Source organism: Glycine max, chromosome 3 (assembly GCF_000004515.6).
Source record: "Glycine max cultivar Williams 82 chromosome 3, Glycine_max_v4.0, whole genome shotgun sequence".
Lineage (NCBI taxonomy): Eukaryota > Viridiplantae > Streptophyta > Magnoliopsida > Fabales > Fabaceae > Glycine > Glycine max.
In genome coordinates, this window is record NC_016090.4 from 32921748 (window position 1) to 32940156 (window position 18409).

The window sequence follows — 18409 nt, forward strand, 5'->3', positions numbered from 1 at the left end:
AGCCAAACACCAAAATTATAATAATTAACAAAAGGAAAATTAAGACTATCACAAATTATCATCACACTTCTACAATCCCATAACAATGGGGAGACATACATTAACACATTTCATATAAACATTAATTCTCTATTATTATTGCCACCTACTGTCCATAGAAAAACTGCAACATGTTTGAATCATTCAGCTCCAAATATGTGGAAGAGCCATTCTTACTCCGCTTTGGAGCCACCTCCAATGATGACAAGGAAACATCCAATTAACATTTTTTTAAGTTAACCCTAATTGGCTCGATATGATAATCCAAGCCAATTAAATGAGAAAAATTCAGCTTTGTTTTCGAGCCGTGTATTTTGAACGCGACTCGATCATAAGACAAAGCTGCATTTTCAACAGTTTTGTAGGTTCCAAGGCCCACTCTCACACTTATCTCTCTACTGCATACTTTTCCCATGGCCTCCTCCTTAGGCCCCGGTAGCTCAACCCCCTCCTAGGAGGCGCGTGAGTGCCACGCGCAACTGAATTGTCACTATTTTGACTCTTAGTTTCCATTTTCACAGTTATCCCTACGTTGCTCACCCCATTGGCATTAGCGGGGAGCCATCCGGTGGTGGCAGCCTCATGCAAAACACCGTAGATAACCATGTCTTCCACATTATCCTCCTTCAACGGCAGCTCTGCCCAGTTCTCCACCAAGAAAACATTCCGAAAGTTGGAGTTCCATCCAAACATTGCCGTTGTCGGCGGCACCAACGCGGAAGCATCGTTAAACGACGTCGTTATAGGGAGCTCAATGTCATCAAGGGTATTCATGTTGATGTTTAAAGCATGAGGGTTCATTATTTCGTACAAGTTTGATTTTTTTTTTACTTTCGTAGGTTCTGTTGTTTGTGACTTGTGAGTGTCGTGTCTATGTTTTTATAAGGAAAAAGGTAGACATAGTGAAGATGCAAAATAACACTGGTATATTCACACTACTGCAAAAATACTATTTAACGACGGTTAAATAGGGCTTTCAACAATGATTATAGACCGTCGTTGTAGCCAACATCATTGAAAGTAAAACATCATTAACGACGGTTCTAAAAAATACCGTCGTTAAAAAAGCGAGTTTTCTAACGGTTCTTATGTAACACATTGCAGATGTTTTTTTATGTTTCTACCGAAAAAGAAAAAGGCAAATCAAGGATTACAAATATTAATCATTGACAACTGACAATACTAAGAAAATGACAAATGCTATGTTACCAGCCAGTGTATTAGAAAACAATTAAATTACCTAAATCTTTGCACTCGTTTATTAGGTTGAACTGTTAAAGTAACTACTAATCAATAGATTCAAACCCCTCAATCCTCATTCACCCAAAACAGGCATAATACTAGAATCAATAATCAAATAACAAAGCCTGCAAATTTCACACTTCTATAGCATGCCACATTGCATTTTGTTAGTATTTATATGCGTACTATAAATTATTTAGTGTATTATAATATTTAAAATAGCCGCACTGTTTCCTGCTATAGCATCTTCAAATTAAGATGAATGCTACATACCACTATTTGAGATGAGTAACTATGATGTAAAGTATTTTTTTTTAATTCATGTTAACATATATAGGTGGTATATATCTTGAATTTTTAAGAACCCTTCCTCTCCATACCTATTTGATATTACCCATGTTTCAAGTATTCAAGCTTTCATAGGAAATAATCCTTCCTCTCCATACCTATTTAATATTACCCATTCAAATCCATTAACTATATGAAACAAATTACAACCATAGTTCTTGTAATATAAAAATTTATGTTTCAAGTGAAGGGGACTATTAAATAATATCCAGTACCATGAATTCACAATAATAATTCAGATTTCAGCGAATTATAAAATCATCACAGAACTAACCTTAGAGTACGTTCTTTGGAGCAAACAACGTTTTTGAAGATATTAACTAAACATGTGGATCTTTTTTCATTGATAACACATTTCCTGTTTTTTAGTGCTCGAAGCCTGGAAGTCCTTGAGAAGCCATTGTAATGAATAATAATAATGATACTAATAATTAAGCCCCAAATCTAAGAAACACACATCCAAAGTAAAGCTAAATAAGAAAGAGTGTTACAAAAAGCAAAAATTCACAATCACTTCAAAGAGACATTTGTGTAATATAAAGCTCATTCGAATGCATAAAAAGAAAAAATAAGCAGCAATATAACACCTCATAGCACGCATTAACAACAAACAAACAAATTAAACCAAAAATAAAAAACCTGCGCAAGTTTGCATCATTTCCATTCAACTAAAAAACTATGACCAAAATTCGAAATAAAAATTCAAAATTTAACGCATAGAGAAGCTCAAACATACCTTCGCCATAGGTACTAAACCTTTTCATAATCGCTCGCACTGTCTCGAGGTTGTCCACGCTGTCATCGTCATTGTCGGACACGGCAGCCAGCGGCAAAATAACGGACAAAGGCTGGTAGAGGCTCCGCACTCTCTTGAGACACTCGAGGTTGTCTTGGTTGTCGTCGGAGTCAGTGGCAGTGGGAATGGTCGAGTCTCTGGCGTGGAGGAGCGGGTCCCAATCATTTTTCAGTATTAAAATCATTTTTCAGTGAACAAACACTATTAATTTCCTCCCAATCATTCCACATCAGGTCAAAACGCAACGAATCATCGCATCTAAGTCGCCATTTGCGAAATCAAGGATTACCTTGGACAACAACTATAAACATCGAGGATTACCTTGGACACGTATGCAGTGTTTTGGAGGGGAAAATGGAAGGTAGGGGGACGAGACTAAAGCAGAATGAAGGGCACAATAGACCTAGCCTGCGGCAGACAAGGATCTCACGCGGAATATATCAAGAGCGGTGGCCATAATTAAAAATGACTTGCATCAAAGACAGTTTTTATAAAATTGCTTTTGTAACGTTAATGTTAGAATATATGATAATATATTCTGATTTTATATAGTTGTTATATCTATTAGATTTATCTTTAGTCATATCTTTAGCTATTAGGTTTATCTTTAGTTTTATAGTTGTTATATCTATTAGATTTATCTTTAGCCATATCTTTAGCTTGTAATCTTGTATATAAGCGAATGGTGCTTAATGAATTATTCAAGGAAACAATTTCTTTCATGGTATAAGATTGCTTAGGGAAAGATTTTTGAACCTTCCTCAGCCTTCTGCACACAGGCCCTAGCGCCATTCAGCCCCTTTCTTCTTCTTCTCTCCTTATTCTCGATCACCATATCTGACTCAAAATCTACCTTTCACCTTGCTCTTGTTGTATCCAACATCAAGAATCATGTCCCAATCATTATTGAGATGGAAAATGTCCAATATGCGACATGGGTTGAACTTTACAAAATTCACGCACGATCCCATAGAGTAATTGATCATATAATTCCTCTATAGGATGGCAAGCAGAAGGTGCCACCAACGAAGGAGGAGACAGAACTCTGGTTGATACTAGACGCCACTGTTCTACAATGGATTTATGCCACCATTTCTCATGATCTTTTACATACTATTCTTGAACCCGACACCACAGCAATGGAGGCTTGGAATAGGTTGTGTGATATATTCCAAGATAACAAACACTTTCGTGCCGTTACACTTGAGTATGATTTCACCCACACAACCATGGAGGCTTTTTCAAGTGTCTTTGCTTACTGTCAACATCTCAAGTCACTGTCAGATCAACTCAAGAACGTCGGCTTTCCGGTCGATAACAGCAGGTTGGTTCTACAATTGGTGTCCGGTCTCACTAAACCCTACAAGGGAGTGGTCACACTCATTTGTCAAAGTGATCCCTTGCCTTAGTTTTATCAAGCATGGTCGATGCTTGTTCTCAAAGAATCCTACCTCAAAAAGGCGGCTCAAACCTCGTCCTCCACCATGGTGGCTCATGACTCGGATGAATCTCAAGAGATGTCTGATCATTCATTAGCACGCCGCACAAATAATGGTGGAAAACGGTATTCAAACTGTGGCAATTCTAGAAAGAATCGCAACAACATTGGTGGGCGTGATAACTCAGGCGTTGGCAAGGGAGGCTCTGGTGCCGGGGGTAAAGGTGGCGGTGGCAGCAATTGCGGGGGTGGACAACAGCAGCCCCAGAACAACCTTTGGCCTGCAGGACAGTAATGGCCTTGGCCATGGATGTAGTGGGTTGCTCTACCTTGTCCGTACCCAGCTGCTCCATGGATCAGGCCTAATTATCAGCAACCTCCGCGCCAACAACCCGATATTCTTGGGTCCAAACCTCAGCAGGCAAACACAACCACAACTCCTACTCCAACAGACATCGAGGCTGCAATGCACACCCTCGATATTACTTCTCCTGACCCAAATTGGTATATGGACATCGGTGCCACCTCTCATATCACGTCCACCTCAGGTAATCTCACGTCTTATTTTAATATGAGCAATCATCGTGGTATCACTGTTGGTAATGGACAATCAATTTCTATTCGTGGTTATGGTCAAACTAACTTGCCTTCCACACATCCTCCTTTAGCCTTGAAAAATGTCCTTCATGCTCCTAAACTAATCAAAAACTTAGTGTCGGTTAGAAAATTTACCATTGATAACTCTATGACTGTTGAATTTGATCCCTTTGGGTTTTCTGTGAAGGATTTTTAGACAGAGATGTCTCTAATGAAGTGTGAGAGTCGGGGCACACTTTATCCTATCACCGAGTCCACCACTCCAGCCACTTCTTCCTCTACTTATGCTGCCTTAGCTCCTTCTCTTTGGCATGAGCGGTTAGGACACCTGGGAGTATCTATCTTGCATTCTCTTAGGAAAAATAAATTTATTGAATGTAATCAAATTAGAGATTCTCGTATTTGTCATTCATGTTCTCTTGGAAAACATATTAAGTTACCTTTTGTTTTGTCACATTCTCATACTCTTATGCCATTTGATATTGTTCACACTGATCTTTGGACATTACTTGTTTTGAGTTCCTCAGGGCACTGATATTATATCCTGTTGTTAGATGATTAGTCTAAATTTTTGTGGACTTTTCCTTTTTCAAACAAATCAAATGCTTATTCCACATTCATAAATTTTAGAACTTTCATCCGAACTCAATTCGAACAGGAAGTAAAGAATATACAATGTGATAATGGTAAAGAGTTTGATAATAAGCCTTTTTGGGATTTTTGTAAAGTGAATGGTATTTCTTTTTTATTGTCTTGTCTTCATACTTCTTCTCAAAATGGGAAAGCCGAAAGGAAAATTTGTACAATTAACAATATTGTTCGTACGTCACTTGCCCATGCATCATTACCTCTTTCCTTTTGGCATCATGCCTTACAAATGGTGACTTACCTTCTCAATATTCTTCCTCATAAGTTATTGAACTATAAATCTCCTCTTAGGGTTCTTTATCATAAGGATCCGACCTATTCTCATCTTTGGGTTTTTGGATGTTTATGTTATCCTCTATTTCCTTCAACTACCATAAATAAACTTCAACCCCGCTCTACTCCATGTGTTTTTTTGGGATATCCTTTGAATCACCGTGGTTATAAATGCTATGACTTATCTTCTGGGAAAATAATTATAAGTCGTCATGTCATTTTCAATGAGACACAATTTCCATTTGCTAAATTACATATTCCTCATATTCAGACTTATGATTTCTTAGATGATGGCCCAAACCTATACGTGGTCCACCATTTAGTGTCTCAATCCACTACTCCTAATGCTTAAACTCCTGGTCTAGTTCCATTCAGGCCCAACTCCCCTAATCTTGCAACCGGCCCAACCATTGAGCCAAAGAAGAATATTTTTAATTGTATGAATTGTCCAGCGACTGTTTCTCCTCCTCCTAGTCCAGCCCCTTCTTCACGTCCCAACCCACCTCCTCGAGCTGTTACACGCAGCCAACATGGGATAGTTAAGCCAAAGAAGATCTTTAATCTTCATACCATTGTTGCTAAATCCCCTCTGCCACGTAACCCCATGTCGGCCCTTCGGGACCCGTATTGGAAAAAGGCTATGGATGATGAATTTGATGCTCTTATTAAAAATAAGACGTGAGAGTTGGTGCCCCGTCCACCTGATGTTAATGTAATTCGGTCATTGTGAATTTTTGCTCATAAAGAAAAATATGATGGTTCTTTTGAGAGGCATAAAGCCCGTCTTGTAGGTGATGGCAAAACTCAACAGGTTGGCGTAGATTGTGGTGACATTTAGTCCGGTGGTCAAACTAGCAACTATGCGCACAGTTCTGAGTTTGGCTTTGTCTAAGGCATGGCCCATTCATCAACTTGATGTCAAAAATGCCTTCTTACATGATGAACTTAATAAGACTGTCTACATGCATCAACCTATGGGTTTTAGGGACCCGCAAAAACCTAATCATGTTTGTCTGTTAAAGAAGTCTCTATATGGGCTTAAACTGGCACCGCGGGCTTGGTATAAGAGATTTGCTGATTTTGTTCATACACTCAGGTTCTCTCATAGCACTTCGGATCATTCTCTTTTCATCTATCGACAGGGTACTTCTATGGCTTATATTTTGTTATATGTGGATGTCATCATTTTGACTACTTCCTCTAATGAGCTTCGTAAGTCCATTATTACCCTTCTTAGCTCGGAATTTGCTATGAAGGACTTGGGATAGTTGAGCTATTTTTTGGGCATTGTTGTAACTCATCATGCAGGTGGTTTATTTTTATCTCAAAAGAAATATGCCATGGAGATTATTGATCGTGCTGGCATGTCTTCTTGTAAGTCATCACTTACCCCTATTGATACTAAACCAAAGCTTAGTGCTACATCAAGCACTCCATTTAAGGATCCGAATCTCTATATGAGTCTTGCTGGGGCTCTACAATACCTTACTTTTACCAGACCCAGTGCAACAGGTGTGCTTATTCATGCATGACCCAAAGGATGAGCACATGCAAGCTCTCAAGTGCATATTGCGCTACATTTAGGGTACTATAGACCATGATGGTCTTCATCTTTATCCATCATCTACATCCATTCTTGTTTCTTATACGGATGCTGATTGGGGTGGATGCCCGGATACGAGACGGTCTACTTCTGGGTATTGTGTATTTCTTGGTGATAATTTGATCTCTTGGTTAGCTAAATGACAGACTACTTTGTCAAGGTCTAGTGCAGAGGCTGAATACCAAGGGGCTGCCAATGTAGTTTCATAGTCATGTTGGTTGCGAAATATGCTTTTGGAGCTTCATTGTCTGATCCAGAAGGCTACATTGGTTTATTGTGATAATGTAAGTGTCATATATCTTGCGGGTAATCCGGCTCAACATCAATGCACTAAACACATTGAGATGAATATACATTTTGTTCGTGAAAAGGTTACTCGTGGTCAAGTTCGAGTTTTACATGTCCCGTCTCGTTATCAAATTGCAGACATATTTACCAAAGGACTTCCTTTGGTGTTATTTGAGGATTTTCGAGACAATCTCAGTGTCCGTCGACCTCCCGCTTCGACTGCGGGGGTGTTTTAGAATATATGATAATATATTCTGATTTTATATAGTTGTTATATCTATTAGATTTATCTTTAGTCATATATTTAGCTATTAGGTTTATCTTTAGTTTTATAGTTGTTATATTTATTAGATTTATCTTTAGCCATATCTTTAGCTTGTAATCTTGCATATAAGCGAATGATGCTTAATGAATTATTCAAGAAAACAATTTCTTTCAGTTAACATCAAAAACAGTTTTATAAAAATCGCCATTAACGGTGTAATATAGTCGACATTAATTACAAAAATATCACCGCATCATATATTATATCGGTTTTTTATAATCGACGTAGATACACCATGTGAAAAAACATAGTAGTGTGAATTCAATTGTTGCATTGATTTATGATGGTTGCTTGAAGGTTCTTATATGTACTTTTTTATTTCAAAACACGATAAAATTTGATGATTAGTCGGTGTGTGTTTGTCCCCATTTTTTTCTCTCTTTATTCTATTACCACATTTCTATTAATATAGCATTGGTCAGATTTGAAAGTTGAAAGTGACGAACGTCACATCACGTTAGTTTTTTAAGTAAAGAATGTCTCCCAAGGTGTACATGTGCTGTGCGTGCTACTATACTAAACTGTTTCCTTGATTCGATTTGTTGTTTAATTAGTTAGCATTATTTTTTTTTCTAAATCTTTTAGTGTGTGTGTGTGTGTGGAACGGAATTGTTTTGCAGTATTATATACGAGGTTTTTTTCTACAGAATTTCAAAAAAAAAAATATTCCTTTCTCCGAAAGAATGCTAATAAGTAAACCGGTCAAACATTGTAATTCTTTTAAATGTAAGAGCGAAGGCCATGATTGCAAAAAAGTATCAAATAATGCATTGCACGCGTTCAAGGGGCAACCATGCCTTCAGCTAGCTGAACTTGGAATATGTTATTCGTTCTAAGCTAGTTCCCACCTACGTCTCGTCTCATACATTACATAATATTTACACTTATTTATTAAAATAAGTATTTATTTTAATAAAATAAACAGTTTTTTTAGTATGTTTATCTATTTTTTTTGCTTAAAAATAAATATTTTTTATTTATTTTAAAAAGAAAATTCTATCTATTTCTTTTAAAAATATTTAATTTAAATTTAAACAAACTCACCCAATAATATATAAATGCTTCTAGAAGTTTGCGCACAGTTTGGAGATGAAAATTACAGACTAAGTTACCCTTAATATAAGAAAATTCACTGTTAGCCTCAACAAAAGCATGATTAAGTAAATCCTAACTATATATACCAACTCGAGTCTTATTCACTATTCTAAATAAGTTTCTTCGAGGCCTTCCTTACCTTGGCGAGAATATTTGCAAAACATTATGAGCAATGTTGATTAAAAGTGTTACGGATAATTTGCTTATGAGAAGGATCCCGTGAAACTTTCTTTTGCATATTGATTGGGAAATATTTATTCAGTAGGTAAGTAAATTAAAATACAACTTAATTGTAGAATTAGCTATTTCATATTATTTTTTTGAAAGAATTGAAATTATGTTAAAAAAATATATCGTGGTTGTATAAATCTATACATCGTATACAGGCTTAATTAAGGACAATCTGACATAATCATCGAGACAATATTTAAACTTAAAAGATCGAATGAAATGATACCTAAACAAATATATCTCTTATCAATTTTGAGATACTCTTTTATTTAATTAATTAATTTAGTTAATCAATTTTTTTAATAAGCATGAATAACATGATACAACTTATATTAAATATCTTCCACCAGTCTTCCCTAGCTAACACCCTCAAGGGTCTTAGACCAACGATGCTAGAAACGTTGAAATTAAATTGCATGTGTCCTGACGCCATGCCTAATTGCAAGGACTAAATGTAGCATAATTCACTTGCAAAAAATCAAAAATCAATATCAAAAATCAAATTTAGTGCTTAAATATATTTTATTGAAATATACAACTCGGCATGTTGGAAAAGAATTTACTTCAAGTCAAAGGACTACATATTTCAAGGTCACTTTGAGAATCACTTGTTTTCGATCCAAGAACGTGAAAATTTTAAAATTAATATAAAAATAACTTAAAGCAAAAGCTAAACAAAGGATTAGATTAGTACATTCTTTTATATAATCTTTAATCGATGATAAAAAAAAAAAAAGAATACCGTGCATGTCTAATACAATTTATCCATCACCCGAAAGGCATCGTGCGAAACGTGGAAGATATACCCCAAAACATAAACTTTAAAGCTAAACTATGTTATGCAATATGTGGCTCCAAGCTCCATTAGCACGCAACATTTCTTATTTCTCGAAAAAGATATACTTAAAAGAAATTAGATATTATGTTTTAGTGAGTGGTCTAAAATTTTTACCAATGTGTAAGATGTTAGAATTAATGCCTTATGAGAGATGTGATTTATATAAGGACTGATAATAAATAATTAATAATTAGAGATTAAATTATAATTGACTTAAATAGAAGAAGTCTCTAAATATAACTTTTACTTGATAAGAATAGTGATTATAATTAATACCCAGAAATGTGAAATAAGTTTCCTTTCCTAACAAAAAAAATATTTTATCTAATCTCTGATCATCACAAAAGTAGAAAGACAAAAAAAATAGTTAAAAGAGTGAAATTTTGTTTCTATCTTTATCCAAAAAATCAAAGTGCACTGAATAGAAGTTTCACTATAGAGAAAAATGCATATTATTTATTTATTTATTATCTATGAGAATCATAAGTTTCAAGAACGTGTTAATTTTTTTTATAATCGTTAGAAAATCCTTAAAATTTTTAGATAACACTCTTCTATCAAAATATTCCTTTTATTTATCTCTCATGACTTTGTCGTAAATTTTTCATACCTATGGCTAGATATTAACCTTTCAATTATTAATACCACTATTGTTATTATCTTAGGACTTTATTCTTATCCATATTTTCTTATTACCATTCATCTTTCTAGTAAATTACCAAACGTATGTTTTAACCCCTCTAATATATTATGTGTTAACATGACATGTCAAGCGGTTGCTAACGTGTGATAAGTGGTGATGTGGCACGCCTAGTATATTACTAACATGACACTTCCATTACAAATGATGATTTTTTTCAAAGACCAAAAGTCAAGCAAAGTATTATTTAATTAGTGAAAAAAAACAAAATATAATTATATTTTAGGAACCAAAACATATTTGAACCTAAATAAAATATCTAGCAATCATCATTAAATAAAAGCAAGATACCATTATACACAAGTATGTTGGAATAAAATATTTGCCTTTAGGACTTACACTGCCATAATAAACTTATTTTAACAAACCATAACCATAATTAACTTGGAAAGATTAATACCTTCCATAGAGAAACAACAACATAACAAAACACATTAATTATTTAATTTTCCACTACTCATTAATAATGAGTTAACTCCTTATTAATTGGGACACGAAGAGGTTGGAACCCATGTTGAAGAGTTGAACTCCAAACTTTGTCTACGTTATGCATTGTGTAGTTGCACTCATGTTCACTCCATCCTTCTAAAGAGTGCAATATCACAGCTATGCGCCATCCACTCATTACTTTCCTTGGCAGCCAATTCTACAATACATATACAATGTTTGACATTTTATCTTTTGACATTTCAACCAAATTAATTCAATCCTCCAAGTAGAAACTGAATAGGACAATTGAATCGATTGAACAATGAAAAGATGATATGAACAAACCTCACAAGAGTGGACATTTTCAACAGAACTTGGAATTTGCATTACTGGGGTGAAGTGGTAGGAGTAGTCCTTACAGTATTTAATTGGTGGGAATTGTGAGTAATGAATAAATAATGTTCCTTTGGGTGCCTTTGGTTGTTCCTCTTCGGTTAATCCTTCTCCTACTATCCAAGTCTATAAAAAAATAACGTGAAAAATGAATGATGAAAAAAAGAAAACCTTATTAGTCATTGTTGACAAAACTGGTTGTCTACACATTAAATATGGGTAAGTAAAAAATAGGAATTATTGTTTCATTAATCTTTTTTGTTTAAATATTATCCATGAAAATTTGTTCATATTTTTAAGGGTATTTCTCTAAAATGACCTTCATAATGGATTCTCATAACCCAAAAACAAGAACATTAAAAGACTCACTAGAATTAATTTCATGGTCCCTTCAAAAATAAAAGAATTAATTTCATGATGTGGAAACTAATACCTTTTGATTGCAATTAACAAGAATTTGTTTCTAGTAAAGTACATTTTGAAAATGAAACTATGAAAATTTATTGCATTACTGTCTGGGTGTAACTTTTTGCAATGATCAATTTTTTTTTCAAAGCTATTGAACGAATTTTTTAGCTTCACATAATCATCCTTATGCTTTGTAGCAATCTGAAATATAATTAATCATGTGATAAAAAAATTTAATCGCGTGGTCAAAATTTTGATAGATAAAGAAGTTTACGAACGCCTTGTTGACACAATGTGAATGCAATAGTATAATATCACTACTACAAAAGTGTGATTCAACATCGTTGAATCTAAGTCGGTTATAAAAAATCGATGTAGTAAAGCTTGCAGTGACAATTTTGAAATTAATACTAAACTTTATAAAGCGTTAACGACGGTAGCCCAAACTGCCTTAGATATAAATGTTACGAAGGCGGTTACTTTATTAATTTTTGCTTTTCATTCTTTGGAATTCACGCGCATGCCTTTTCATCTTCTGTCTCGCCCTTCACCCTAGCTGTGACCTCCGCACATCTCACTCTCGCCCTTCACCCTTCCATGACCTCCGTAGTCTGCCACAACCTTCGTTGTGACCTTCGATACTTGCCGCAAGCTCGTCATGGACATTCCCTCTAAAGCCACCATCGTTGCTTCCACAAATCCCCTTCACACTCTCAGGTAAGGTGCCCTTCGGTCACACCACTTCTTCTTCATTCGCCTTTTTCCCCTTTTAACAAAGGTTTTCTTTTTTTGTTATTCCAGGTTTACTGCTTTCTCGTCCCACACTCAAAATCAAACCCCGAAAATCGATTTATCTAACGAAGAAAGCAAAAGAAAGAAATTTGTTTAATCAGTTCGTTTCTTTCTTTCTTCTTCATTTTTTTAGCTTTACCCTTTTTGATTTCTATGGCAAAATTTTTATTTTTTTAATGTGTTGGAAGCCCACGTTCACGTTCCATGTGCTTCCTTTTTTTATTTTATTATTTTGTAAAATTTTGTTATTTATGAATCTGGTCCATTTTCCATCCACATTCAACACATATCTTTGCAACATAGTTGCAACCACCTTCAGTAACAAATCGCGTACTCATCCTTTATCTCACGTACTAATAACTTCTATCTCATGTTCTGATAACAAGTTGAGCTCTATGATGGACATACTCTATAAATAAGATGGAGTACTCTCAATTTTGTATCACCAAACCCACTTCTCTATTCAGAAAAAATACACCATCTATTCAGAGCGAGTAAGGGTCTGGAAGAACAAAACTACCTTTCAAGTTTGTGTATGCGCCGCTTCGCGTTCGATTTGCAATGGCTGGAGGTACGCTCGTAATATTTAATTTCCGTTGTTTGATCTGAATATGCCATTTAAATTGATTTGCATGTTTAGACCAGTATATGTATATTTTACATTTGGTATCAGAGCCTCTGCCTTGCTTTTATTATGCTTTGTTCAATTAAAAAAGAAAAGTGAACAATAAGCGTTAAATGAATTTTTTTAAAAGCGTACCCTCCTCAAAAGGCTGAATTTAATATTTAAATATTAAAAGTTTGAACCTTTTCAGTAAAAGGGAAGCAAACTTTTATATATTAAAATAATGTGATACGCTGGAGGATGAAGATGTACATGCGCATGTTTACTGATATGAAATTGTTAATATATATTTGTTTCTGAGAATTCTAAACAAAGCATGACTTGATCCAATGGTTGATGTGGTTAATATTACCTCTTTGTCGCGGGTTCAAATTTTATTGGTAGCCTTTTTGTTGCTTGTTTTTAATTAATTAAAAGGAACACATAAATGAAATAAAATCACCTGGGGCTGGTCTTGACTCCTTGCCCTACAACATGAAATGACTCCCTCTACCACTAAGCTATTGCAATTTATTTGTTTATTAGGTGCAGTTCATTTATATTTATAACTTATGAAGGATAAATCATTTATGTGCAAGCTATTTAAACTTGTGTGTCTCTAAGTTATGCTGAACATGCAATATTATGTTAAATACTGATATGCATTGGATTTGATCCTTTAAAGTTTATTACATGTTGAATGGATATACGTGCAATGTTATTTTGAATTGGTATACATGGAATTTTTATGATCTAATATTGAGCACGTTTGCATTATTATGTATGTTATGCAAAGATTATTTTTGAATGTTATGTGATTAATATAATTTTATTAAATTAGAGAATAGCCACAACATCTTTAATTGAGTAAAATTATATGCTAAATTTATATTCACATTAGAAATATTAATTATGATTAATCATATGTATTGTGATTAAATCTACCCACAAGAATTTTGTTGTATTTGTATGATTAATTAGGATAAAATATTATATTATATTTCTTAATTTACCCACAGGAATTAAGGAAAAGAACATGATTTAATAGTTTTATCATAAAGTTGCATGATGAATCTAATTGAGTAGGACTTTAGCCCACAGACAAGTTTTGTGTCACTAGATTCATATATTGAGACATGATTTGCATTGGCAAAACATGACATTTGTTTAGTCTCAAATTTTCTTAATAAACATGTGTGTTTGTTTATAGTTTCACAATCTATGAATATTTCTTGTGACCTTCCCATATTGAAAGGTGATATTTATAAGGTTTGGAAGGAAATAATTCTCCTTCATTTGGGCTGGATGGATATTGACTATGCTATAAAGAAGGATGAGCCATTGGCTATTACTGAAACTAGCAAACCTGATGTTGTTGACCTTTATGAAAAGTGGGAGAGATCTAATCGTCTCTCTGTTATGTTCATAAAAACCAACATATCCGATAGTATCCGGGGTTCAGTTGACCAGCATGATAAAGTCAGAGATCTGTTGAAAGCCATTGATGAACAATTTACGACCTCTGAGAAGTTGCTTGCTAGCATACTCATTATGCAATTCCCTTCCATTAAGCTTATTGGAATGAGAGTTGTACGTTAACATATCATGTGCTTAAGGGACATAGTGGCTCAGTTGAAAATCCTGGAAGTTACCATGTCTGAATCCTTCTTGGTACATTTCATTTTGTGCACCCTACCTCAACAGTATACACCCTTCAAAATCTCCTACAACACACATAAGGATAAATGGTCTATTAATGAATTGATGACCATGTGTGTTCAAGAAGAGGAGAGATTGATAATGGAAAAGGGTGAGAAGGTAAATTTGACTACTTATACTTCTGGAAAGGATAGGAAGAAGTCTATAGGCACCAATAAAGGAAGGATTCCGACTCAACCAACAATTAAAAAGGAGTCAAAGTATTTCTTTTGTAAAAAGAAAGGACACATGAAGAAGGACTACCCCAAATTTAAAAGTTGGTTTGAGAAGAAAGGTACACCATTTACTTTCGTTTTTTATGAATCTAATATGATTAATGTGAATCATAATACATGGTGGATTGACTCTGGTTCTACAATCCATGTTTCTAATACCTTGCAGGGTATGGAAAGCCTAAGGAAGCCAGTGGGAAGTGAGCAGTGCATCTACTCAGGGAGTTGGATGAGCTCGCATGTAGAGGCCATTGGAACGTGCATCTTAGTTTTAAGTAGTGACTTTAAATTACATTTGGAGAAAGTTTTTTATGTTCCTAGTTTTTGTAAAATCTTAATTTCTGTTTCTAAACTTGCACCTTTGGGATTTTATTTTAATTTTACAGACTTTGGTTTTAATTTACTAAATAAATATGAAATTATTGGTTGATGGTCTTTATTCGATTGAATTGAAAAGCAACGCTACTTATAATTCTATGCACGTTCCTGTTGGGTTAAAATGATGTATTGTGAATGAAGAATCCTCTATGTTGTGGCACCGAAGATTAGGACATATCTTTATTGAGAGAATCAAGCGATTAGTAAATGAAGGAGTGTTTAGTACTTTGGATTTCGTTGATTTTGAGACTTGTGTAGATTGCATTAAGGGTAAGCAAACTAACAAGTCTAAAATGGGTGCAAAGAGGAGTTCTAATTTATTAGAAATCATACATACGGACATATATTGTCTAGACATGGAAGCAAATAGTCTGAAATACTTCATAACCTTTATAGATGATTATTCACGAAATATGTATCTCTACTTACTTCATTCTAAGAATGAAGCTTTAGATGCCTTTAAAGTTTTTAAGGCTGAAGTTGAGAAACAATGTGGAAAACAAATTAAGATCGTGAGATCAGATAGAGGTGGGGAGTACTATGGTAGATACACAGAGGATGGACAAGCACCAGGTTCATTTGCGAAATTTCTTCAAGAACATGAGATTGTTGCCCAATACACTGTGCCTGGTTCTCCGGATCAGAATGATGTGGCAGAACGAAGAAATCAAACCTTATTAGACATGGTGAGAAGCATGAGGAGTAATGTAAAGCTTCCTCAATTTTTGTGGATTGATGCTCTTAAGACGGCTGCGTATATATTAAACCGAGTTCCAACCAAGGCTGTCTCAAAGACACCTTTTGAGTTATTCAAGGGTTGGAAACCAAGTTTACAACATATACACGTTTAGGGATGCCCGTCTGAAGTAAGAATTTATAATCCACAAGAGAAGAAACTAGACCCTAGGATTATTACTGGGTATTTCATTGGATATGCTGAAAGGTCTAAAGGGTATAGGTTCTATTATCCATCCCACAACACTAGGATTGTGGAATCAAGGAATGCAAAGTTTCTTGAAAATGACTTGATCAGTGGGAGTGATCAATTTCAGAACATTTCTTCTGAAAGGGATCACTATGAAGCAGAACCTTATGGGACAAATAATGGGTTGGTAGTCATTCCCACCCCTCAAGTTAAAAATGGGTGTTAGACTACCAGTGATTGAAGTTCCACAAGCTGTTGAAAGTGATCATGTAGATCAAGTTATTTGTGAGGAACAACATGATGATATTGAACAAACTGGTGAAGAACCAGTTGAACAAGTTCCTCAGCAAGATGACCAAACAACATTAAGAAGATCTACTAGAGTAAAAAAGACAACAATTCCTTGTGATTATGTAGTGTACCTACAAGAATCAGACTACAACATTGGAGTCGAAAATGATCCTGAGACGTTTTCACAAGCCATGAGTTCTAAGAAATCAAATTTGTGGTATAATGCTATGAAGGATGAGATGGATTCTATGACATCTAACCAAGTTTGGGATCTCGTTGAGTTGCCTATTGGTGTAAAAGCCATCGGATGTAGATGGGTCTTCAAAACAAAGAAAGACTCAGAAGGCAACATTGAGAGACATAAGGCAAGACTTGTTGCTAAAGGATTCACTCAAAGATAAGGAATCGATTACAGAGAGACCTTTTCCCCTGTGTCTAAGAAAGACTCTCTTCGAGTAATTTTGGCATTAGTAGCTCATTTTGATCTTGAGCTGCATCAAATGGATGTGAAAACGGCATTCCTGAATGGTGATCTAGAAGAAGAGGTTTACATGAAACAACCTGAGGGATTCTTATCTAGTGTTGGTGAGCACTTAGTCTGCAAGCTTAATAAGTCCATCTATGGCTTGAAACAAGTCTCCCGCCAATGGTATTTAAAATTTCATGAGGTCATTTCTTCATTCAGCTTTGAAGAAAATGTCATGGATCACTGTATATACCAGAAGGTCAGTGGGAGTAAGATTTGTTTCCTTGTATTATACATAGATGATATTCTACTTGTGACTAATGATAAGGGTATGCTATATGAGGTGAAACAATTTCTCTCAAAGAACTTTGATATGAAGGATATGGGAGAGGCATCTTAGGTCATAGGCATAAAGATCCATATAGAAAGATTTCGAGGCATTTTAGGCTTGTCTCAAGAAACCTATATCAAAAAAGTTCTAGAGAGCTTTAACATGAAAGATTGTTCGCCAAGTGTAGCTCCCATTGTGAAGGGTGACAAACTCTCTTTGAGTCAGTGCCCCAAAAATGATTTTGAGCAGGAACACATGAAAAATATTTCATATGCTCAGTAGTTGGAAGCCTTATGTATGCTCAGGTTTGCACTAGACCTGATATTGTGTTTGCTGTTGGAGTCTTGGGAAGATATCAAAGTAATCCAGGTATTGACCACTGGAAACCTGCAAAGAAAGTGATGAGATATCTTCAAGGAACAAAGGATTACATGCTCATGTACAAACAAACTGATTGTCTGGAAGTGATTGGCTACTTCGACTCAGACTTTACTGGTTGCGTTGATTCACGAAGATCAACATCTAGTTATATTTTTATGTTAGCTGATGGAGCTGTATCTTGGAGAAGTGCCAAGCAAACCTTAACTGCTACTTCCACTATGGAGGCTGAGTTCGTTTCCTGTTTTGAGGCTACCTCGCATGGTGTATGGTTGAAGAATTTCATGTCTGGCCTTAGAGTTGTGGACTCTATTTCTAGGCCATTAAAGTTGTATTGTGACAACTTTGCTGCGGTGTTTATTGCTAAAAACAACAAAAGTGGAAGTCAAAGTAAACACATCGACATCAAGTACTTAGCCATAAGAGAACGTGTTAAAGAAAAGAAAGTGGTCATTGAACACGTCAACACTGAGTTGATGATTGCTGATCCTTTAACTAAAGGCATGCCACCAAAGAATTTTAAGGATCATGTAGTACGAATGAGACTTGGTTCCATGATATAATTTCATTGTACGTAAATTTGTTATTTTCAATGAAACTCTTATTTTGTTAGATATTTTCT

General features: G+C 35.1%; 2 pseudogenes; both read right to left on the reverse strand.

Annotated features, from left to right (window-relative positions):
* Window positions 1–259: 259 nt before the first annotated feature.
* On the reverse strand, window positions 260–840 carry LOC100790540 (ethylene-responsive transcription factor 13-like; annotated as a pseudogene).
* A 10193-nt stretch (window positions 841–11033) lies between these two features.
* The window catches only part of LOC102660860 (very-long-chain aldehyde decarbonylase CER1-like), a 29832-nt pseudogene continuing 22456 nt past the window's right edge, over window positions 11034–18409 (reverse strand).